Source organism: Manis pentadactyla, chromosome 1 (genome assembly GCF_030020395.1).
Source record: "Manis pentadactyla isolate mManPen7 chromosome 1, mManPen7.hap1, whole genome shotgun sequence".
NCBI classification, from domain to species: Eukaryota; Metazoa; Chordata; class Mammalia; order Pholidota; family Manidae; genus Manis; species Manis pentadactyla.
This window is the reverse complement of record NC_080019.1, coordinates 213,563,509-213,588,561: the sequence shown is the minus strand read 5'-3', so window position 1 is coordinate 213,588,561 and position 25,053 is coordinate 213,563,509. Positions and strand designations below refer to the sequence as shown.

The 25,053-nt window shown below is 34.9% G+C and overlaps 1 pseudogene; it reads left to right on the top strand.

The window, feature by feature from the left end:
• The first annotated feature begins 7,826 nt into the window (after nt 1–7,826).
• LOC118908364 (40S ribosomal protein SA-like) lies at nt 7,827–15,493 on the top strand (annotated as a pseudogene).
• The last annotated feature ends 9,560 nt before the right edge of the window (nt 15,494–25,053 follow it).

Below are 25,053 nucleotides of genomic sequence, written 5' to 3'. Positions count from 1 at the left end.
TACGTTAGAGAAAAGAAAAAAATCATCTAAGCTTCTCTCTTAGGAAATTAGAAAAAGAACAGCAAATTATATCCAAAGTAAACAAAAGAAATAATAAAAATTAGAGCACAAATCAATTAAATTGAAAACAGGAAACAACAGAGAAAATAAATGAAACCAAAAGCTAATTCTTTGAAAAGATCAATAAAATTGGTAAATGACTGGCTAGGTTAAGAAAAAAGAAAAACAAATTACTTAGATCAGAAGTGAAAGAGGGCACATCACGACAGATTTCATGGACATTAAAAGTATATTAAAGGAATAATATGAACAACCCTATTCCCACAAATTTGATAATCTAGATGAAGTGGACCGATTCCTTGAAAGAAAACTACCAAAACTCACACAATAAGAAAGAGACAATACAAACAGGCCTATAATTATTAAGGAAATTGAATCAATACTTAACAATCTCCAAAACAGAAAGAACTGGGTCCAGATGGGTTCACTGGTGAATTCTATCAAATATTTGAGAAAGATAGTGTACTGATTCTCTAGAATCTCTTCCAGAAAATAGAAGCAGAGGGGATACTACTAATTCTATGAGGCCAGTATCACCCTGATACCCAAAGCAGACAAAGACTTTTAAGAAAAGAAAACTATAACTAGTATCTCTCATGAACATAGATATAAAAATCCTTAACAAAATATTAGAAATCAAATCCAACAAAGTATAAAAACAATATTCACCACAACCAAGTAGATATATCCCAAGTTTGCAAGGCTGGTTCAACCTCTGAAAATCAATTAACATAATTAATCACTATAATAGGCTAAAAAGAAGAATCACATGATCATTTCAGTAGATACAGGAAAAGCAGTTGATAAAATTAATGATAAAAAAATCAGGAGAGTAGGAATAGAGAAGAACTTCCTCATCTTGATAAAGAATGTTTACCAAAAAAACCTGTAGTTAGCATAATATTGAATGGTGTGAAACTCAAAGGTGTCCCACTAATTTCAGGTAAAAGACAAAGATATCCCTTTCACCATAATTGATAGGCTGGACTTAGTTAAAATTAAAAACTGCTCTGTGAAAGACATTATCAATGGAATGAAGAGACAAGCCATAGACTTGGGGAAAATATTTCAAAAGACAACATCTGATAAAAGCCTGTTATTTAAAGCTCAACAATAAGAAAACAAACAACACAATCACAAAACGAACCAATGACCTTAACAGACACCTCATCAAAGAAGATATATAGGTGGTAAATTAGCACATGAAAATTAAAATTAATTTTAATTTTAATTAAATGCACATTAAAACAATACACCACTGCACTTTTACTAGGGTGGCCAAAATCCGAACACTAACAGCACAAAATGCTGGTGAGGATGTGGAGCAAGAGGAACTCTCATTCATTGTTGGTAGGAATGCAAAATGGTACAGCCACTTTAGAAGACTGTTTGGCAGTTTCTTACAAAACAAAATGTACTCTTACCATACAATCCAGCAATCACACTCCTTGGTTATTTACTCAAAGGAATTGAAAACTTATGTACATAGAAACTTCCACATGGATCTTTAAAGCAGCTTTACTTACAATTGCCAAAAACTGAATGCAACCAGTGTGTCCTTCAGTATACTGACTGGATAAATAAAACTGTGGTACATCCAGACAATGGAATATTATTCAGTGATAAGAAGAAATGAGCCATTAAGCCATGAAAAGACAAAGAGGAATCTTAAATGCATATTACTAAGTGAAAGAAGCCAGTCTTAAAAAGAATCACATTCTGTGTAATTCCAACTACATGAAGCCTCAAAGAGACAAAACTATGGAGACAGTAAAAAGATCAATGCTTATCCAGGGGTGGGGGCAAGGGAGCACAAAGATTGTTGATGAAGTCATTCTGTGTGATAGTGTAATGGAGGGTATATGTCATTGTATATGTATCAAAATCCATAGATTGTTACAACATCAAGAGTGAACTGTCATGTAACTGGACTTTCAGTGATAATGCTTTATCAATGTAAGTTCACTGATTTTAACAAATGCACCACTCTTGTGGAGGTTGTTGATAGCAGAGGACACTGTGCGTATGTGGGGTCAGGGAGATATGGGAACTCCCTCTAGTTTTCACTCAGCTTTTATCTAAACCTAAAATCACTCCAAAAGAAAGAATCTATTTAAAGAAAAATCTTATGCAAGTCTTAGTCGATCTCTATCAATATTTTACTATATTTATATGTCAGGATGTATCAGTTGTAGCAGTTCAAATAACAAAACTAAGAAATAGAAAAGAAATAGAATAATAAAGCCATGAAGATATTGGTTTTGGGCCTGAGCAAAATAAAATGTTTTAATAATACAATAACATTAACATATAAATTAATTTGTAAAGGTGATCCTATTTACTTTTGAGGTGAAACACTATCTTTGAGTTTCACAGATAATCAAATGCTTTTTGTTATATCAAGGCAAGGAAACTAACGCTCAGTGACTTGGCCAACGTTGCAAAAATAATAAGTAGTAGGATTATTTTTTTATTTTCATAATATGTATATTACCCCTTTACCTACAAGATAGCAGATAGAAGACCTGTTCTAAAAGACTGCAATTATTCCTAATTGCTTTTGATGCTGTAAAGAATGATTTATATGAAATAATTCATCATTAAAAAAAAACTTGTCACTTAAGCTCTTATATACTAGTGAGAATATTAAGATAATGTAACTACAATCCATAATGCAAAATGATTATTTGAAAGTTCTTGGGTAACAAAATAATTGTATTATAAAATCAAGCTTGAATTTTATTTTGAAGTCCTATAATGGGAGCAGAATAGTAGCACAAAGAGAATTTAACAGTGAGCTAGGAACTTTACAATTCACAGACTAACTCATTAATTCAAAGTCTGGCATTCATCAGATGCCTCAGTTTCTACTCTGTAAAATGACAAGGTTGAGACTAAATGATCTCAAACTCTAAAATTCTCTAACTCTGTGCATATACGGCACTGTATTTTGAATCACATATGTCTCCCAGAATAAGCACACATAAATGATATGATGATTAAATTTAGTGAGAGCTTAAAGTCATAGTATATTAGCCTTGCATATGAAAAATTCACCTAATGAATCAAACTTGAAGGTTTGTCAGTGTGTAGTTGTTTGACAGAACAAGAACTGCCAAATTGCTGATTTTATCCTAATGATTCTTGTTCCGTGGGTCACACACAGAAAAAAATGGAGGTCAGTAAGTTTCTCATTAATACATATCAGCTTGTAAAGGAAAAAGAGTTTCTTTTGACATTGCAATGAACTATAATAGTCTTAATGAATATTACTGCTAAGGCATCCATGCAAATTAGCATTTCCTCCTATGCCTTGACTTGAAAGAAAATAAGTTTAGTCTAAATGAATTAAAGCAGTGGACCTAAGAGACATCTGATCATTTCTACCCCTCAATTATTTCAACTTTCATCAGGTTTTCTTAGAAATAATTATTTGCTTTGAAACTCTGATATTCTGATTGAATCTGTGTTAGTACTGTATTTATATAGCTCAAGAAGCTGTGGACTGTGGATTCCTGCCCATTGTGAAACACTATACATGGGTGGGGATAATTTCAGAATCAGATTTTCCTGAAGATAGATATCCATACCACAGCTAACAAGAATTGCAATTGTTTTAGGTATGAGTAGTATTTTAAGTACAAGGGAACCTACAAATCAGTGGAAAATAAAATAATATGTCAGAGTTGTGCAAAGATAATAAATTATAAGACAATGCTTGTTTAAGTACCAATAACCAGATTAAAATTGAGATATAACCAGATTAAAATTGAGATATAAGTGAAACCATATATTTTACATGGGTATGTTGTAAAAAAAATATGTCTTTCATATATTGTGGAATCGTGTGCACAATAAGATACTTACCAGAACAAATGTCAGTGGTCATGATTATGGTGAACATTTGACAACACTTGAAAGAGACTACCAACCAAAAGAGTGAACATATGCAAAAAAAGATGGTATAAACCAGCGTTTATAAATCTCGGCAGGATTGACATTTTGGCCAGGTAACCTGTTGTAAGGGGCTGACCTGTGCAACATAGGATGTTTAGCATGATCCTTGGCTCCTCTCCAAGAGATGACAGTAGCACCACCATGGCCAATTTGTGAAAACCAAAAATGTCTCCAGGTATTGCCAAACGTCCACAGAAGGGAAAATTCTCCCTTTGTGCCAAAACCACTGGCATAAACAAAGATTCCAGAGAGATGAGGTATTCGCCATAAGAGGAAGCTTCTTGCATGTTATGTACCCATTAGCCAGTGAGGTGTGGCTGGTCTGACCCTGGTGGTGTAACTAACACTAATGACTAAGAAAGAGTGTTTTAGAATGTACTGGTATATTTGTGCCTGCTGTTGCTTGTCCTAAGCCCTAACATTATAAATGATAGTGGTGGTTTTATTTATTTCAAATTTGCCTTTGTTTTGACACCATCCATAAAAAGGCGTTGTGGAAAGATTTAGAATTTCAGACCAGTAACTCACTTGCATGCCTAACAGATTGGTGCAATATATAAGATAGAGTGCTTCATTGCACACTTAAGGAAGCATAACCTATATAGGAGGGAGGTGGGTGGAGGACATGTCACATTGTTACTTTAAGGATAAATAGTGCAAATCCTTCCTCACCAAAGTTCTCCACTAGGAAAAAATAAATGTACAGATAAAAAAGAAAGGGATAGCTGTCAATGACTGAGTTTTGTAAGACTGTAGCAATTGAACTCTCTTGTGCCTTCTGCAAACATTGTTTCCCTCTACTCTGAAACTGAATGTTAGAAAGCAGACATTTTTGTAGATACATATCTACATAATAAAAAAGAAAATAGAAAGAAGGGATAGCTTACAGGTGGGGAATTGTTTGTAGTAGGGTACCTGTGAATAAACACTGTCTAATTTTGTTTTACATTTTGATAAAGTAGTTCAGCTTTTCACATAATAATTGATCTAAAAGAAGGTGCTCAAATGGTATATGCAGGTTTGCAGATGATATTCAGCTCATCCGAATAATTACATGTTTTTGAAGATAAGCAGAGGAAAGAACTCACAGAGAAAACTCAGAAACAGACTGTAAGTCATTGCTGAGTAGTATATCTAAGAGGAAATAATAATTCTTATGTAATAATGGCTGCTAAACTATCAGTTTTAACTCTGGGGAAGAGGTAGAGGTAATTTAAAACTGAAGTTATTGGTCATTGGTTTCCAAAACCAACAACATTAAAAAGGGTATCTTTAATAGAATGAAGTGTAGATAATAAGAGCAATACCAAGACAGCAATCAAAATAACAAAATAATCCTACTATGGTAAATCTAAATATGTAGGCTTACATTATTATAACTGCCTCTCAAAAAAACACATAGTGAAAGTTATAAAGATTTTGCATCAAGCAGTATGATCAATATAATTAAGAGTCACATATAAGAACAGACTGCAAGTATGAATTCTCTCCATCTGCAAAGGTAATATGTTCATCATTTATAAAGTCATAGAAAATGAGATTAAGATAGACATGGACCTTTTCAACAAAGCATAGAACAAAAGCACTAGCAGATACCCATTAGTCTACCCAATAGACAGAATAAACATTATAAAATTATAAAAGTAATGCATATAGGAGCTACTTTGTGATTGTATATGAGCCAGAACATGGTTGGGACCATTGTAGATTGGTCAGTGGCCATTAATTCTTCTTTTCCTGTATCCACACCCATTAGGAATCTTCTCTTATACTGACTCTGAGCTTGACTTTACTTGTTTTGACCAGTGGGGCAAGAGAAAGTGTAAGGCTAACAGAGACTTGGAAAGTCCTTAATTTGGGGCTTGCTTTCTCTTGCTCTGCTTAAAATCCTTCCACTACCATGGGAAGATCTAGCCTGCTAAAAGAAGATATATGAACTTATCATCTCCATCACACCAGCCAAATACCATCATGTGGGTGTGACCATTGTAGATCTTCCAGACCTAAAGAGTGACCACAGACACATTAGCTGGTCTTGTAGAGATCAGAAACAGCCTAGGTGGCCCAAACCAGAATGACCCAGTTCACTCACAAAAAATCACCAGTTGATCAGATTTTTTTTTTAAGTTATTCAGTTGTAGACTGTTGTGTTTTATGGGAGAAACTTTTTGCTCCCTAGATATTAGATACATTTTCAGTAGATTCATTCCTTTAAAATTTTATCTCATGGAGAGAGTTATACCTTCAAGAAACAAGTGAGATGATAGATATAAGAGTGTATTGCAAATTATAGAAAGTAATTCAGGGGACAAGATGTAGATTCAAATTTCTGTATTCCTCCCCTCTAAGGAACCTCACGACTGGCAGAATAACACTACAGAGAATTTTCTGGGTTTTCTTTTTAGACATCATTTATCTTAGACTGGGCACCAGAGCTGCAATCTGAAACTGTCCACAGCAAGGTATAACAAAACAAAAACAAAAAATAAGATAAACTTGCTTTAGCTACAGTGCCTCAGAGGCACCAGCAGCGATAGAACAGGATACCCACTGGCACTGGGTGTTTAGGAGGTAAGCCAGGAAAAGCACTCTCCGTATCATTAGTCCAGCATCCCCTACCCAATGGCACATGGAATCACCTTCCTTTCCCAAGGCGGCTCCAGCAAGAATTCAGTGGGAATACAAACAGAGCCAGAAGAACTAGATGAATATTGCAAGAGATCAGAAAATTGAATTCTTATTGGAATATAGCCCAGAAAAATAGGCTATAACCTACATGCTAAACCTAACCAGACTTCCTACTGAAATAAAGACTTAAATAAGATCAAGGGTTTCCTAACTTAGTATCAAAAATGTCAAAAATACAACCAAAAATCACTTATTATACTAAGAACCAAGAAAAGTGTAGTTTAAATGGGAAAAGACTGTCTGCTACTGCCAGTACTGAGACCAATCAGATTTTGGTGTTTCAGCATAAATACTAAAGCAATCCTCCCCAAATAGTTTCAACAAGTAATAAAAAATTCCCACCACAAGTGAAATAAAAATATTAATGGTATGATTTGTTAGTATCTATTACAGAAATGATTAAAAAGAAACAAATAGGAATTATAGAACTGAAAAATACACTAACTGAAATAAAAAATTTGCTGCATAGATACAACAGTAAAGTGTAGTTGAAAGAAAAATCTAAAAGCTTGAGGACAGAGCAATGGATTAAATCAATGTGAACAACAGAGAGAAAATAGGCAATCTCCCTATTCCCAAAAAATAAAAGAATGAACACAGCCTTAGGAAACTGGTACAATAACAAAAGATCTGACACTCATATTTGTTAAGTCCTAGAAGAGAAGAAAAAGAACTTGGGTCTAAAAAAGTATATGAATAACTATTGCTACAAACTTCCTAAATTCGATGGTATACATAGGCCTATAGATTCAAAAGCTAAGCACCATGCAAATAGGATAAACACAAATCTATACCAAGACACATCATAATTAAACTTCTGGAAAGTAAAGACAATGAAAACAATTCAAAAGTGACCAAGGAGATACCAAATCATATGACAGCCAATTTCTCATCTGAAACTGTGGGCATTAGAAGGAATTAGCATAACATGTTTTCATGTGCAGAAAGTAAAGAACTGTCAAGTGTGAATTCTCTATCTGGAAAAACTGTCAGGAATGAATGCAAAAGAAAGACACTCTCAGATAAAGGGAGCCTAAAGAAAATTTGTTGCAAGCAAACCTACCTTTAAAGGATATGTAAAGAAAGCTTCCAACAGAAAAGAAATGATAACAGAAGAAGGCATGGAACTTTATAAAGAAAAGAAGAAGAATGAGATGGTAAAAATGAAGGCACATGGAGTAGACTATGATCCTGATAAATCTCTTAAAATTGTATTTGATAGAGGAAGTAAATACATAATACCTGTTGTGTCACTCAATGCACACAGAAAATACTTGGAACATTTGTATATATGTATTTTAATTGGAGAGTAAAGGGACCTAAAAGGAAATAAGTTTAATACTCCACTGGAAATGGCTAAATGATGAAAACATATTGTATATGCTTTCATATAAAGCATATTGTAATACTCAGGACAACCACTAAGAAAGACCAGGCAAAGTAATACACTAAAAACTACTATAAATAAATCAAGATGGAATCCTAAAAAAAGTTGAAATGATATATTTGAAGGAAAGAAATGAGAAACAGAGGAAAGAGAGAGAAGAAACAAATAGAAAACAAATCATAAAATATTAGTAATGAAAATACGACCTGGACTGCAACTGATTATGGGACAGAACCTAAACATGGCCCACTATTTTTGGAACTCATGGACCAGATACTTGAAACTGCCTTTATTGTGTTTAAATTTGGCTCTGTTATTTAAGTGTTTTCTTCGTGACTATGCAAGGTATTACTCATTTCAGGAAGAACACTTCCTCCTTTATAAGTGAGAGATTGTTAATGGAAAACTTCATAAGAAAACTTTATTCATTTCCAAATATATGGAAACAATTTATGGCTCTCAGGTTCCAGGATGCTTAGAGATAAATGACTGCATACTGTAGTGATTTTAGGTTCCATCTGTGATAAAACAGCATATGGAGATTAAAACAACAATGAGATGTCATTTTTTTACCTAATAAATTGGCAAGCATTTAAAAGGTTTATAACCAATGTCTCTGAGAGTTTGAGGATAAGAGTTTTATCTCCCTCTGAGAATGAGAAATTCAATCTATGCAGTCTGTATGGTCATCCTGTATGGGAATTTAGCACAATCTATTAAAATGTCAAATATGTACATTCTGTTTTCCAACATTGCTACCACACATCTACTCTAGAATAAGTGTTCACTAATGTACACTGTAGAATTTTTTGTAAAAGCAAATATTTTGAAATAACCTAAACATTCCTGAATAAGGTAATTGCAAAATAAATAATGATACATACATACTAAAGGATAAACTATAATATTTTTCAAGAGTGATGAAGATCTGTATACACTAATATGGAAAAGTACTGGAGGACAAAACATACAATACTATAATATTCATATTTTAAAATATCAAAATTACTATATTTCTTTAAAGACATATAGATAATCCATAGAGAAAAATGTTTGGAAAGATACATCTCAAACTGAGATGATTGGTAACTGTAAGGACAGGAAAGGAATCAAGAATGAGGATGGCAGCCAATGATAGATTTTTGCCTTGTCTGTAATATTTTAATTAATTCACAGAGAATGTGTTGGTGTATAAGTCGTATTTTTTTAAATATGTGTTCTGACACAACACAAATAATTTTCACGTGTGTTCAGACATTATACAAATTTTAAAGGGCTACAAACCATCATCATCTAAGTCCAAAATAGGAGCTTTGAGTATTTTTAAATCTCTGCTTTTAGGGCACAAATGTCTTGACAGCAGGCTGCCAGGAGGCTGCAGGCAGGGACTAGACTGTGCCATGGCTCTTGGGCCGTTTGTAAGGCCAAACCAGAAAAGTAATATTAGTGAACAGTAAGTCTTTGCATAAAAAGTCTGCTTGGAACACAGTAAGACAGAAAATAGGGTACGGAGTCAAAGATCAGAAGAGCAGGTCAGCTAAACCTTAAGAATAAGTGAAAATGAGAGGTTGCTAGAGAGTTGACAGCACATGGTGTAGAGCAGAGGGACTGTGAGACACAGATGCAGACCAGAGCCCCTTTAGGGTGACTTACAAGTAAGCTGTCCTGGGCTGCACGTTATGTGACAGCCTCCCAGCAAACAAATTGTATAAATGTAATCATTAGTCCTAGTTCTTAAAATTTACTTTCTCTGGAAACTATTAGGATTTTCATTCTAAACCTAATGTGAAATTTCAAATCTATACACATATATTTGTGTTTTGTTTTTTGCAGCTAAGTCCTTTATTTACTTTTTAAATTGAAGAACAGTTAATATACAATATTATATTGGTTTCAGGTGTACAGTATAGTGATTTGACAACTATATACATTACTAAATTCTCACCAGTATAAGTGTAGTTACCATCTGTCATATAAAGATGTTAACAATATTACTGAGTATATTCCCTATGTTGTACTTTCATCCCCATGACTAATTTATTTCATAAGTGGAAGTTTGTACCTCTTCATCCCCTTTACCTGTTTTCCCACCCTCCATCCCTCCCCTGAAGCAATACCAGTCTGTTCTCTGCATTTATGAGTCTATTTCTATTCTGTTTGTTCATTTGTTTTATTTTGCTTTAGATCCCACATATAAGTGAAATCATATGGTATTTGTGTTTCTCTGTCATTCTCATCCTCTAGGTCCATCCTTGCTGTTGCAAATTGCAAGATTTCATTCTTTTCTTATGGTTGAGCAATACACAAACACACACACACACATGCACATGCGTGCCACATCTTCTTTATCCATTCACCTTATTTATGGATCCTTAGATTGCTTCCATATCTTGACTATTGTAAACAATGCTGCAGTAAACATAAGAGTATGTGTATCTTTTCAAATTAGTGATTTTTGTTTTCTTTAGCTACTGTGGAAAACAGTATGGAGTTTTATCAAAAAACAAAAAAATAGAAACATCATATGGCCCAGTGTATGTATATGTGTGTGTGTGTATATGTGTGTGTGTGTGTGTGTGTGTGTGTGTGTATTTTTGGAACTAATCGTTCTGGATTTTTAAATTTAATTTTGTTTTTTGTTTGATTTGCTTTCCTTTGGTTTTGTAAATCTTGCTCAACACTGAGTATACCCTTTCTATCTCATAGTTTTCTTTCCTTATAGAATTTCCTTTTTTATCTTTTTAAATATTGCCTGCTCTCAATTTTATATACTGTTCTTTTGAAACTTCATTTAGATGACTTTTTTAGAACTTGTTGTTGTATTCTCTAAGTATCTTAATGTTTTCCTTCATGATTTTTCTCTTTATTTTCCAGCTTTGTTGTTCACTCTGCATCCATGTCTGTTGTGCATTTTTAGCCTATTTCAACAATTTTATTTTTATGTATCCAGTGGTTTCTTCCTTATATCTGTGTAGTCTTATTGAATAAAATATGATAGCACTCTAAAAACATTAAGTTTTGAAATCTCCCTGTCTTGTTCTTGTTTTTGTACGTGTAAGTTTGCCCCAGTGTTATTTGTTCTTCCTCTTTAATGGCACTGACTTTCTGCAAATGTTGAGAAGAAATTGTTTCTTCATCTTAGCAGTTGGGATTTCCTGTAAGTCCACCTCTTATTCTTTGTACATTTCACTAGTTCCAGTTATGGTCTTAATTTCTGCCATTTATCAGTGAGAATGGATAAGATATAAAACTAGACACTGACTGAAAAGGTAGCTATCTATAATGTTCCACATTCCTCTTTGACAGAAAATGAAGTTCCACCTTGACTCTCTGATGTAAACTTATTCAGTGTTCCATCCTGGAAACAGAAATATGGATATTTGCTAACTGTCCCAAGAGGCCTTTCACAGAGGTTGAACTATCAGGTTGCTCCAGTGATCCAGGAAATTGCTCCTGACCTCCTCCTACTTTTTTCTGCACAGCAGCAATAGCCCTTGTGAAAAAGTGATATCCCTCAATCTTTCTGCCTGCAATTTCCCTCTTAAATTTTTATCTGCCAATGATTGTTAAAATTTTCCTTGTTACATTTATTATTTATAAGTGTGACTTTGAGGAATAGGGTGCTTCAGACTTGGCAGGTGTGCTTATTTTGCCACCTTGAAATGAAAATCCATCATGTAATCTCTATTGCTGTTTAGTGATCAAGGGCCAGGGCATAAGGGCTCTCAGCTTTTAACATGGATGACCTTTTTAGGGGGGTGTATAAAAATCACTTAAAATTTTGCATTTATATGTATTAAAATTTTAAATAAATACAACCTTTGAATCAGCAGTTCAAATTCTGGGAATTTTACCAATATTGTTAATGATACCATAAAGTTAGATGCTTAGTTAAGGACATTTATTGTAAAATTATTTGAAATAGTAAAATACTGAAAACCATCTGGATGTCCTTCAAAATAGTTGACTCTATTTTGGTCTATTTTTGCTATAATATATTATGTAGCTATTATATTAAAAAAATGAAAATGTATGGGCATTGACTTCCAGTTCTGGTAATGGTTTGCCTTTGAGTAAAAATATCAAATTATGGAGTAGCCTATGAAAGAATAAACAAACAATGGCTAGACTAATATATATATCTAGATATAAGATAGAAATCTGTCCCATAATAAACAACCCAGGGAACCAACCCATTGTCTTGCTATAGATAGCCAACCTGGTACTTACGTCACACTTGTAAGAAGTCAGACCTCTATCCCTAGTTACCAGTCCCAGAAGCCAAACAACAACTCTTGTAACAGCTGGCCCCAAAGAGCCAGGACATGATTAATAACTGACACAGTGTTAGCTTCCTTAATTTTTGTCCCCACTTCCAACTTAGGGCCAACCAGACGATGCCAGAGATGCATCCCCAGCTAATCACATAGATTGCCCTGCTTCTAGCTAGCTAACCTACCTGGCCTCCAGTCAGGACAAGCCTGAAGCCTTCCTTTTATTCCACTGCAAAGCTTTCCTTCTCGTCTGCCTGACTTTTGAGTCTCTGTCAAAACCCAAGCAAAGGTGACTGACTCCTTTACAAGTTCTGAATAATATTCTTTGCTTGTTCTCATTTGGTTGGTCTTCATTTATTCACTCATATAAAGTACAATATTGTTTTTAAAAATAAATTTTATAGTACATAAATTATTGTATATGTTTAAATCAACAATAACCAAAACAAAAAGTCTACAAATGGTTTGTTAAGAGTGATTACATCAGGGATGTGGGATAGCATGTGTTAGTTTTATAAATTCAAATGACTAAAATAAAAAGATAACTTGAATGTACCTATTCATGCACCTAGCTTATTCCATACAGCAAGTAATGCTAATAGTCACACTTAATATGATTTTTTCCCCATCTTATAAACACATTCATTATATTGGGCGCTCCACGTGATAGGAGAAATCTGACAGTTGCCCTTTCAAAACTAGAGAGTCCTTAAAAGGACTAGAAAATAATTTAGTTTTGAATTACAAATATTTAGTTTATTGATAAAATCTTTTTCAATGCTTTCCTGGCATTTTTTTTTCAATATTCACCCCATGATTTATTCTCAAGTTAGTCTTGAGAACACTCTAAAATGTACTTGAGTTTTATCTTAAGTATTGCCATATCCAAAGGAACAAAGAATTTTTCTTATCAGCCCCTTCCTGCTGGACTTCCTAATGCATTTGATTTCCAGCTATTAACCCAGGAGACCTATGTTCACAATCACTTTGTGCTTCTTAAGACCCTACAGGTTTAGTTGTATATACACATTCTTATAAAGATTATTACTTTTTTTTTTGGTGCTGAACAATGTTTGCAGTATCCCCAGTGACTTGTGGCTAAAAGATGACTAGAAGATCAACCAGTCAAACCACTGGGGAATCTCCACTATTCTCTGGAAACTCTATTTGCTTGAGGGGGAAATGACCCTGAGATTATGAACTTTTAACAGTATCCTGTAGGCTTTTGTTAGGAGAGTAGAAAAAGACCCATAGTTTAGTCAGCTATTAAGCCTTAAGTCATTTCAAAAGATTTTTTAGCAGCTCATAAATGGAAAATGTGTAATTGTAACAGAATAATTACAGTCAATTAAAATAGAATTCAGTTCTTGGCAATATATTTAAGGAAATTCATAAGTCCATCACCTTTCCCAAACCTTTAACTATCTACAAAGGTAGTAAGAAGTGCTTGCTGTTGAGAGAGTAAAAAAGGAGGACATTGTTTTGTTTTAACTTATAGCTGTATGGTTTTTTCTTCCCAAGAAAATTTTGTATATATACATGTATCTCCAATTTTGAGAAAATATTTCTGATCCATTTGAACTTAATTCAGTGTACAGTTATTAAACTTTCACTTGTTTTTGCCAGAAAAGGCAAATCCTGACCAGAGAATTGTGATAACTAACCCTCATCAAAGAGCCCATGATTACGAGATCTGCATAAAATAGCATTGTAACCTTTTGCGGTGACTGTGTTGTATTTCAGTCACCAGAAATGTGTATTTTAGGATCACAATTTTTTTAGGACAGATTGTTTGGATTGCTTACCATTTACAACGTGGTGGGAATAGGAAAAGTACTTGTTTCAAAGGAAGGTGTTGCATGGATTCTGAATTTATCTGGTGTTTGATTCCTTTCCAATTTTATCTATGCATTCCTATGTCATGTATCACCATGGTAACTGGATACTCATTTAAAATATCACATCAAAATATGAGTGGGGAAATAAGCAATATTTAACTAAGTGTTTACTCTTAACATGGGAAACATTTTAATGATAAATGAATATGTAAGCAAATATCTATATGTGATATAATTAAAATAATACATTTACATTAGCAATTGCTATTATGTCCCCCACTCATAGAATTAAACATTGCTTAGTTTGTTCTAATATAACATTAACTATTTTATTCCAATTTTAAAAAGGAATATACACTACTTGTAAAAAAAAAAGAAAAACATTGGAACCTTAGCCAGACAGAGTTCCATACAGTATAGTTCTGGGTTTCTATCGTAACTTAAAGGGAACCTTGAGCAATTTCAGGAGCCTGGATGTTGTGCAGTAAGAGAGAAGTATGACTTCAAATTCCTTGCATCAGGAGCCCAGGAAGTTGCCACCAGCCTTGTCTTCCAAATGGAGCAGTACATCTAAAAAATGCAAAACAATACCATCTATGTCATAAATCTGCAGAGAACCAGGGAGAAGCTTCTGCCAGCAGCTTGTGCCAGTGTTGCCCTTGAAAACCCAGCTGATGTCGGTAGAATACTGGCCAGTGAGCTGTGCTGAAATTCGCTGCCGCCACTAAAGACACTCCTGTTGCTGGCTGCTTTACTCCTAGAACCTTCCCTAACAAGATCCAGTCAGCTTTCCAGGAGCCACAGCCTAGAGCAGTTAGTGATCCCAGGGCTGGCTACTTAGCCTCTCACAGAGTCATCTACGTTAACCTGCCCCCTGTCACTCTGGGTATCACAGACTCTGCTCTGTGCTATGTGGACATTGCCATCCCATATTACACAAGGGAGTGCACACATTGGGTCTGATGTGTGGGTGCTGGCCTGATCATTTCTGTGCTGATGTGCCACCATTTCTGGTTAACACCCATGGGAGGTCAAGCCTGAGTTCTGCTCCTACAAAGAGATTGTGAAGAGGTTGAAAAGGAAGATCAGGCTGCTGCTAGAAAGGCTATAACCATGGAGGGTTTCAGGGTGAATGGATGGTTCCAGTTCCTGATTTTACTGTTACTCAACCTGGTCTGAAGGTGTGCTGGTGTCCTGGTGCCTATCCAGCAGTTCCCTGATGAGACTGGTCTGCAGTTCCCACTGCTCAGGCCGCCGAATGGGTAAGAAAGACCACCGAGTGGTCTTAAGCTGGTATTTCCACAGGCTCTTAAACAGAAAATGGGAATAAGGTTGATGGAAAACAAAGTTTCTAAAAAATAAAATAAAATAAAAAGGAAAATATAGAACACATAAGGAGAAAAAATATACCCATATTTCCTATATACATGGATAACTCTTGCCATGATTTTGAGATATTTTCTTCTAGCTTTAGTAGATAGATAGATCTATTCATTTAGATGTAGTTATTAGATTAAAGAACCTTTTGAAGGAATGACAAAGATGGGGATGTGATGAAAGCATGGTTGAGTACAAAGAGAGAATAAAGTAACATTTATACTCATTTATTTCATTGGAGAAGGATTCTAAGAGGATATATCAGGAGAACTGTTAACTAGAGGAAACCAGTGCCTAACTAACAGTGATTTTTTTTTCTTTTATCAAACATCTCTTGAGCCCTGTAGTGTGCATTGGACTGGAACTCTGCAGAATACAAAGATGCATCAACAGGGCTAAAGTGTCATGTGGGGTTTATATAATCTATCACAGAGTAACAGTGATTTTTATGCTAGGAATTAATTTTTGCCTACGTCAAGGATACTAAGATAGTCAATAAAGTGTTCATGCAACTGCTCAATGATATTGTCATCCAGAATATTTATGTATTACCACTCCAATCTCTTCAGTATACCAGTATCTGACCTCATGCTGCCAAGGTGGCTGCTGAAGCCCCTGACTTCTGTCTGGTTAAGGGCAAGAAGAAAACAGAACAGGGGCCAATAGCATCAGTTCTTTTTATCAGGAAAACACAAGTTTTCCATAAAGCTCCCTCCAAAAGACTCTTTGTTTAATTTTACTGAATCATTAAATTTATGTCTTTTTAGTAGAAGCCAATTATTATTGACTGATGTTCTGTCTCCTCAACTATAATAAAGTCTAAGACAATAGTATTAAGCTTAGGGGTTTTTGTTTGTTTGTTTTCCAGTCTGCCTAAGGAAAATGGGCAAGCAAGGAAAGGGTTTGAGATTTTATTAGCTTGCTAGGGCTGTTTCAACAAAGCCCCACAGACTGGGTGGCTTAGAAAACATAAATTTATTGTCTCACAGTTCTGGAGCCTGCAAGTCCAAAAATCAAAGTGCCTACAGAGCCGGTTCCTTCTGAGGTCTGTCAGGGAAGAATCTGCACCACGTCTATTTCCTTGACATGTATATGGCCATGTTTTACCTATGTCTCTTCACATCATCTTCCACTCATGCTTATCTCTGTCCAGATTTCTCCTTTTTTATAAGGACATCAGTCATATTGGATTATAGCCCACCCTAATGCTCTCACTTTAACTTTATTATCTCTGCAAAAAAATCTATGTCCAGACAAGATCACATTATGAGGCATGGGGGATTAGGACTTCAACATATAAATCTGAGGGGAAAACACAATTCAGCCCTTCAGCCCATAATAGGAAGGATTTATGTAGAATATGTGAAATTCTGAGACCACAGGCTCAGAAATGCCTGAGCTGTCCACATTCTTCACCTGTTCTCAGAGCGTGCATGGCAATGGACAATTTGGGTCAAAGGGCTGAAGTGGCCAAAGCCCAGGAATTCAAAGCTAAATCTGCCCTCCAGGGCTTTATCTCAGAGTGACATCCAATCTCAGTAAATCCTGTGGGGCTCCATGGGATACCTTGGTACAGCTGATGGGATTGCTTCTTTAATGATCCAAAAAATACCCAGTTAGAAGAATTCAATAATTAATTGTAAATGCCTCATTTGAATACTTACTGATCAAGAAAATCATGTCAAATATCCTAATGTGCCTATTATGAGTTTTGAATATTGTCCAAAAGGGAATGCTATCATTACTGGAGGTTGAGATAAGAAATTATATTGGCAGATCTCTTTGTAATACAGGAAATCATCTCTCAGCCTGAAAAAAAGAACATCCTCATTCTCTAAAGACTAATATGCATTTTGCACTGAGTGGTGGTATAGGGTTTAAATAATATATTATAAATATGTGTGTGCACATATATATGTATATATTTTTACATAACTTTACATATAATAAAGTTCACATCCTACATTTTACTTATTTTTGGAGACTCATTTCATGTCTGTATCAAGTAAATTAAATATTGCTTTCCAAAGGGATCAGAATTATATATGTTTAGAAAATAATTATTTGAAGTGAAATTCACATAATATAAAATCAACTATTTTAAAGTAAACAACTCAGTAGCATTTAGCATATTCAGTTTTGTGCAGCTACCACCTCTATCTAGGTCCAAACATTTTCATTACTCCAAGTCAAACCCCTATCCATTAAGAAGTTTCTCCCAACCCCTTCCTTCCACCAGCTCCCAGCAATCACCAAACTGTGCTCTATCCCTCTTAATTTATGTCTTTTGGATATTTCATATAAATGGAATCGTATGATATGTGACCTTTGGTCTCTGGTTTCTTGCACTTAGCAGAATGCTTTTGAAGTTCATCCATAATTGACATTTGGGCTGTTTCTACCTTTATATTATTGTGAAAAACACTGCTAAAAATGTGCATGTGCATGTACTTGAGTACCTTTTTTTTTCAATTCTCTTGGATATGTGCCTAAGAATAGAATCATGAGGTCATATGATAATTCTGTTTAATTTTCTTAGGACCTGCCAAACTGTTTCCCACAGTGCCTGAACCATTTTACCTTCCTACCAGCAATGTATAAGGCTTCCAGTTTGCCATCACCCTTGTTTTTATGATTATTATTATTGCTATACTATTGCGTGTGGAGTGGTATGTCATTGTGGTTTCAATTTGCATTTCCCTGAGGACCAGTGATGCTGAGCATCTTTTTATGTGCATGTTAGCCATGTGTGTATCTTCTTTGAGAAATCTCTACTCAAATCCTTTGCCTATTTTAAAATTGGGTTGTCTTTTTGTTGTTGAGTTGTAAGTGTTCTTTATACATTCTGGAAACTAGACCCTTATCAGATATATAATTCATAACTATTTTCTCCCATTCCATAGGTTGTCTTTGCACTTTTTTGATAATGTTATTTGATACATGAAAGTTTCAAATTTTAATTTTATGAAATCAAATTATCTATTTTTTCTTTTGTTGCTTATGCTTTTAGTGCATAAGTATATTTTTAAAAATCACACACACACATACAAATGGTAAGCAGGCAGGTTTCCATATACATATACATGGCATAATTTTTCAGAGTATCAGGATGGTTGTTCATGAAGGTATTATCAATTACTTTGCTTGAATGCTTATGGTCTTCATGAATTGAACAAAATATATATGATTGTTACTTTGATTACATGTTTTCATCAAAGGGAAATAAAGATACCATCTTTACTGAGGTACATAACATGAAATGTAAGCTACTCTCATTTATTTATGCATCAGACATTTTTTGAGTACTTAGAATACGCTGTTTCTACAATGGATACATACTATTGAAAATAGGCAGTTTCCTGCCCTCAATGAGCTTACTTCCTAGTGTGTAAACATAAATAAAGTCAGGTCATGATAACTACTATGAAAAAATAAAGCAATTAATGACTTAGCAGGTAAACTATTTTAATGAGGGTGATCAGGAAAGGACTACTGAAGATGTGGCAAATGAACTGGAAACTGAATTAAAATCAGTGGGGAGATGTTAGGAGGAAAACATTCCAGGTTGCAGAAATCCCAAATGCAAAGGCCTTAAGCTATAAATGAACATAGAGTTTTCCAGTGACAAAAAAAACAAGGTCTCTATGGCCCATGGAGAACATGTTTATTTTGGAGAAGGGCATCATTGCTGCACATAGTATGTAGAAAGCAAACACGTTCTTGGTCACTTGACTTATTCAGTAACATAAACTGGGCATGAGGCTGAGCATTAAACACTGGGAACTTATCCAGGGTTAAGGCAGAAAGTTGGGAGGGAGGATCAGAGAAGGGAAATTTAAAAATAAAAAAAGAAATAACCTTTATTTTAGCTCCATGAAATTATAGGCTAGTAAAGATATTAGAAAAACACAGCCATAGTACAAGGCTGAAGAAAGGTCAACTAAGTATGAAAGACTGAATCAGGAAAGCTTCCTGCCTAGTCTTGTATTTGAGGCATATGTTGGATTATTATAGTTGTGGAAAAACTTCTTTGCCAAAGGGAAACAAATGTCCATTTGTATAGAAGACGTGTCTGTATACAAAGAGGAGAGTAGACCATAGACACACACACACAGAAAAGACTATGTGCGGGCACAGGGGAAGAAGCCATCTCACGCCAGGGAGAGAAGCCCCAGAAGTAATCAACCCTGCCCGTATCTTGATGTCAGACCTCTAGCCCCCAGAATTGTAAGTAAATTTCTGTAATTTAAGCCACCTGGTGTATGGCACTTTGTTATGACAGTCCTAGCAAAGTAACACACTGAGAATTTTTTTTAATTACAGTTATTCTCTGTACCATCCATATTAGATATGAGGAATTTGAATGCTCAAAAAGTTAAGCAACTTGGCCAGTGTCACAAACTCTTACCATAAAAAAGAAAACACTTAATTTTTTTACCAGAGTGAGCATATAATCTACTATCCTAACTGGAACATTTTAGATAGTGTATTTGGTGCTATTAATAATTATGGTGGGGCAATATATATAAACCAGGTCATACATCTGAAAAATAGTATCTTAGCCTCTCTGAAAAAGTAAGTAGTTCTCTCTTCAGTGGATTTTCTTTGACATATTCTAGCTGGAATTGAAGATGTTTAAAAAGTTATTAACAGGATGTTGCCAAGTCATACACTGCCTCCTTTAGGAGTATGCATGGTAGACATTTCTAACTTTAGTACTAAGAATAATTGTACTTCTCCTGAGGAATTAATTGACTTGGTTTATCTTTGGGGGACTGTGAAGTGTAAGACTGTGTCTCCCTCTCCAAGTTAGGCTGCTGGAGAGCTTAGCCCAAATTTGCATGCTGATGCAAGTGTAAAGATCAGCATAATATACTGTTTGCTCAGTCTCCTTTCATTTTCTGTTCCCATATTTGTTTCTTTCCATATTCCCCTTCCCCCTTTGCCTTCGTTATGTCTTGGTATGTGTTATATATCCTTGTAAGCTGAAATCTCCAGAATGAAGTTAGTTTTATAAATCAATCAGTCACTCAGAACATGACCTCGTTCTTTGCCACTGTTCAGACTTCCCTTTGCTACTCAGTGCCAGAATAAAATCTGCATCCACATTCACTCTTATTAGGTCATCCTGTTTGTGCCCTAAATGTTTCTAACTTGTGGGTTTCCAAGCCTGTGTGCAGTCATGTGGAGATTCCAAGGTTGGATAAAAATGTGAAAACACAGGGACTATCTGGAAGGAGCCCACATTAGATTGTAGTATCTGCAAATGTTTAGTTGAAGTAGAGGAAAAGTAATTTTCCTTCTCCAAAATGAAAACTGTACAATTACATGATTTAAATAAAATAAAGAACATTTTCTAAACTACAGCAACACTATAGGTCGTCTATAATTATAATGTGCCACTTCACAGAAATTACCCTAGATCAAAAAGAATAATTCTAAGTTGATTACATTGTACCGTGTGTACCATCACTAAATAAAGAATTTCATGTCGGTCTACGCCAAATATACAACTCTTGAACAAGGGAAAAAAGAGAGCAGTTCACTGGCATGGTTTCAGCAGAGTTCTTGCTGTGTAATTTTTTTCTGGGTACATTTCTTTTTTAAAACATTTAATTGTAACACACCTGCCTTATTTCTCAGAGAATCCTAGAAATAGTGTGTCCTAGTGTGTTTGGCTTTGGACGCAACTAAATGAGCAGCTGTATCTTCATTGCAAATCCACCATGGATAGCTCCCCTGTGGCTTCTTACTTCATAAACAAAAAGGGAAATATATCCCACATTTATTCAGCAATACATTAGGTTTTGAGACTTTCTTATCATCAGTTCATAGGGAAAATATGTGATGCTTTGTCTGCCTGAATGTAAAGTATACACTGAAGAATATGAAAAGCAAGGAGGGTGTTATGGACTGAATTTTGCCCTCCCTCACCCCCCAGTACATATGTGGAAGCCCTTCCTGCAGTGTGACTGTTTTCAAGATGAACCTTTAAAAAGGCAATTAGGTTAAGTGAGATCATAAGGGTGGGACTCTAATCCAATACCTCTGGTGGGGAAGAGACAAGAGGGAGCCATATACAGAGGAAAGAGCATGTGAAGACAGAATTTGCCTTCTGTAACCAAGGAGATGGGCCTCAGGAAAAACCAACCCTGCCGACATCTTGATCTCGGACTCCAAGCCTTCAAGACAAAGAAATAAAGTTTGTTTGTTTTAGCCACACAGTTTGTGGAATTTTTGTTATGGCAGCCCTACAGAGGAGAATGAGAACTGATGAAATATGTATTTATTGTGTTTTAGTCTAATCCTATGTAAATTATATTATATTTGAACTTTACTACAGACTGACAACTAGGCAGGCACCTATTCTTATACCTGTGCGATAAATGAGAACATTGAAGTAGAGGGCTTACCCTCACATAAGTTAGTTATTGACTGGGAACTGTAAATATAAGATAGAAAAAGGAACTCATCTTTTATGTATGCTTCTCATCTGCCAACACTTTTTCTTCTATTCATATATTTTGAAGCATACATTTAAATACATATGCTTTATCTACACAGAACTCAATAGCTTTTATTTAGTTAGTTTTATTTAGTAGTTTTCCAGATCACTTTTCTACTCAGTTGCAATATAAAGGCATTGGGAAAATATATTAGCTCCTACATTGCTCTGATAAAGTAGATTTAAAATGATGCCAACTAACTGGAGTGCCCCAGTGATAATACAGGGCCTCACTTTAAGGACTTCTCAGTATTCTAAGAACTATACAGTGTTGATTTTTTAAAAATTCTTACATGATACATTATGAGTAAAAATTAAGAAGTTTCATGGTAGAATCAAGATGAAAAAGAATAGTTGAAAACAGAGTAAATCAAAATGCCATAGATATTTGTGAATATACCACTCACTATAATTGAGAGCTAATTTACTTCCAGTATTCTAGGTATGTTTATATTAATTTGTTCAAAACAAAATGGTCAAATTTTGTAATTTAAATGCTCTTTTGGATGACCAGCCACTTGCCAACAATTCAGAAGTTTTGACAACTTCCATTTTTTTATAAAGATGTTCGTGGAGCAATTTTTAATTGTATTATAAAAAGAGGCAATCTGGCCCAGACAGCAAGGGAAACACCACTTTCTGAGTAGATAGAGTTTACCTGCCCCGTTTTTGTATCTTTTACTGCTAACAGGAGTCAAGTGAATACGTGTTTTCCCAGGAAGGTCAGAATTAGAAGACAAGAAAATAGGAAGCCATTTGTGACACCTCCCTCTCCCCTACCCGCATATGTAATCCATCACCAAATTTGGTTGGTTTCCATTTTCTTTGCCAAGATACCATTATTTCTTACATAGACTTCTGCAGTAGCCACTTACTGGTCTTTCTATTTCCTCTCATTTTTACTTCAACCTACTACCAGAAGGAATCCAAACTAAAGTAAAAATCTGGTCCCCCCCTATTAAAATCTTTTAAGATTTTAATGGATTCTCAATGATCTTAGTAGAAACACTGAAATCCTTAACATGACCTACCTGACCTTGCCTGGCCTGGTACCCAGCTCTCTCCCACTTTCCCTCATATAAAACTTCCCCTTCACCTAACTCACTTGAACTTTTTATGTCACATTTCCGTTCAGTTATCATTTATTTAGGGAAGTCTGCCATAATCTACTAGGTCATTTTCTTCCTATCATGTGCCTTCTAAGACCCTTGTACTTCTTTGTCAGGCTGCTTTTCACAGCTGTGCTTTTACTTGTGTATGCATGATTATATCATGCATGTGTTCCTGCACTGATATAAATTCAGTAGTGGCCTGGATAATGTCTTCTTTTGCATGCTATCCTATATCAGGATTTAACATAGTAACTAGCACTCAGTTGGTTTTCAGTAGTTCCATTAAAAGCTAACAAATTTTATCTTTGTATACCCAAACACTCATTAAACATATAAAACCCTTAGTTTTGTTCCCTCTCATTGTAACACAATTTTGCACCTACAGAAAGCACACACAATTTTTTTTTGTGAAAATTTTAATGTACCAGAGAAATATGTTACGATCTTAATTTATATCTTAGAAAATCTTAGTGGTATGATATACTACAGTACTTAGAAATGAGTAATGGCTAGATCTGTGTGTATTTTACATATTATTTTTGTTTCTTAATGAGTCCCCACTTCAGTGGGGTTTAAATATTCATGTAGGAATATTTAATTAAAAGGTCATCTTGTCAGAAAAAGGTCAAATCTTGAATTTTATCAATAATATCTTATGTCTTAATTACACATGAAATTCTAAGAAAAATAAACATGCTTTAAGAGATATGTCTGACCAATTTTGCCCAGTATTAATGTTAACAAACATTAAATACAGACAAGATTTTAAAAAAGATAATGGCCCTACCCATCTGGAAATGTATATACTCTCAGGAGATAGAAGGCAAAAAGGATATCCTTAATAATATAGAGAATTTAAAAAACAAATGACTGCATGTTCATATATTTTTGCTTGAATATTTTGCTTAAGTATTTTGAGCATACTTAATCCACCTAGATTAGAATACAAGTAGATTGGTTAAGAATAAACATCACAGAGATGTCTTTGAACAAATTTTAGGTTGGCAGAAAGTAGATCAAATGGACTAATTGGGTAAGATATATTATGAGATATATACATTCATTTGTATAAGCCAGGTTGACTGATACAGTTGTTTTGTTACTGTCTGCCTCTGATACCTTCTTACTACGCTTTAAGCGTTACTTCCTCCTTATGTGTTATTTGTATGATACATTTGTCACAGTTATTTCTAAATCAGCTCGTAAGTTGTGTACTCATTTTGATTATTTAACATTTGGGATGTTTCATTTTTTTACCCCACTTACAGTGTTCATAAAATGGGTGTTTTATTCACATACTGAGGCAAATTGAATAAATTGTGGTGGTACACCACACTAGAATTTTACAAGATAGTTAAAATGACATGTAAAATTTCACAATAACCCAACATTCTGATTTGTGTTTGAAATCAAGGCCAGAATTTCACTGGTTTTTATTAGTGAAATATTCATTTCTCCATGTCCAGGGGAAAGATACATTTTCTCTTGAATGTAGAGCTCATGCTATTGAATTTAGTAATCCCAGATAAGTCAGAGAGTTCATTATTTCAGGCCCACCTTGGGCTGAGTTGGGTTAACTTAATTGTGGTTATCTTTCCCCATGTTAACAGCAACACTGAAAATAATTTAATGCAGTCTGGGACGCTTTACCCATTCTGTGAACTCCAGATAAGTCCCAGATGAGCTACAGAAGGGAAGCAATATATGATCAGGCAGGAGGTCTACACTTATTAGCAGTAAGTGCTAGGCTGCCACCAGATAGCCGAACCCAGCTGCAAAAATGATCCCTTCTCCTGTTCACTTTCCGGCTGTCGGATTATGCCCCTAGTTCCAGTGCGTATGCAGTGGACACTTG